At 44.9% G+C, this 1,207-nt stretch overlaps 1 non-coding gene across 1 annotated transcript; it reads left to right on the plus strand.

Annotated features, from left to right (window-relative positions):
• Positions 1-664: 664 nt before the first annotated feature.
• On the plus strand, positions 665-771 carry LOC141687822 (small nucleolar RNA R71). Its single transcript, XR_012561303.1, has one exon. It is a non-coding gene; the product is annotated as a small nucleolar RNA R71 (small nucleolar RNA).
• Positions 772-1,207: the final 436 nt, after the last annotated feature.

Genomic DNA, 1,207 nt, shown 5'->3' on the forward strand with positions numbered 1-1,207 from the left:
TAATTGACCGATTTGATTTTCCAAGGTCTTGATAGAAACCGCCTGACTCTTGCACAACAGCTTAAGTTCCTCCAAATCAGCACTAGTGGGTGCAGCTGTACTTCCCTGTTGAGGATATGATTGCCTTGTAGCATACTGCTGTGGTTGATGGAATCCAGGTGGGTTAAACTGTTTACTCACTCCTTGCTGATATGGTGGCTGAATAGCATTCTGATTATTCCCCCAGCTGAAATTTGGATGATTTCTGTTATTAGGATGATAGGTCGCTAGCACAGGCTGCTGTTGTCGCTGATAATTATTCACATACTGAACAGATTCGTTGATAAGAGAACACTGATCCGTAACATGAGAACCTGCACAAAGCTCACAAACCATAGCTATTTGATTAATTCCATACGTAGCCAGAGAATCAACCTTCAGTGATAGCGCTTGGAGCTGGACTGCAATAGCGGTGGCTGCATCAACTTCCAGAATACCTGCTACCTTGCCTGACGTCATCCTCTGAGTTGGGTTTTGATGCTCATTTGCAGCCATCGTCTCTATAAGATTATACGCCTCAGTATAGCTTTTAGCCCATAAGGCTCCTCCAGCTGCTGCATCGAGCATGGGTCGAGATTGGGCCCCCAAACCATTATAGAAACCAGTGATCACCATCCAATCCGGCATTCCATGATGTGGACATTTTCTCAACATTTCCTTGTAGCGTTCCCAAGCCTCGCACATAGATTCTGTAGGTTGCTGCGCAAACTGAGTAAGAGCACTCCTCATAGCAGCAGTCTTTGCCATTGGATAAAACTTCACCAGAAACTTTTGCGCAAGATCTTGCCACGTAGTGATGGACCCAGCTGGTTCAGAATGTAACCAGTCTTTAGCCTTATCCCTCAGTGAGAATGGGAAAAGCCTCAACTTGATAGCCTCATCAGTCACGCCATTATACTTAAAAGTGCTGCAGATCTCGACAAAATTCCTTATGTGCATGTTGGGGTCTTCAGTTGCCGCTCCTCCAAAAGAAACAGAATTCTGCACCATCTGAATAGTGCCCGGCTTGATTTCAAAGGTGTTAGCTTGAATAGCCGGATGAAGGATGCTTGACTGAATGTCATCAATTTTAGGCCGAGAAAAATCCATAAGAGCTGGATCAGCTTGAACAATACGATCTCCCATGTTTACTGGTTCTTTCTGCTCAGTTCCTGAATCCGAATCCTCA

This window comes from Apium graveolens, chromosome 9, assembly GCF_009905375.1.
Source record: "Apium graveolens cultivar Ventura chromosome 9, ASM990537v1, whole genome shotgun sequence".
NCBI lineage: Eukaryota > Viridiplantae > Streptophyta > Magnoliopsida > Apiales > Apiaceae > Apium > Apium graveolens.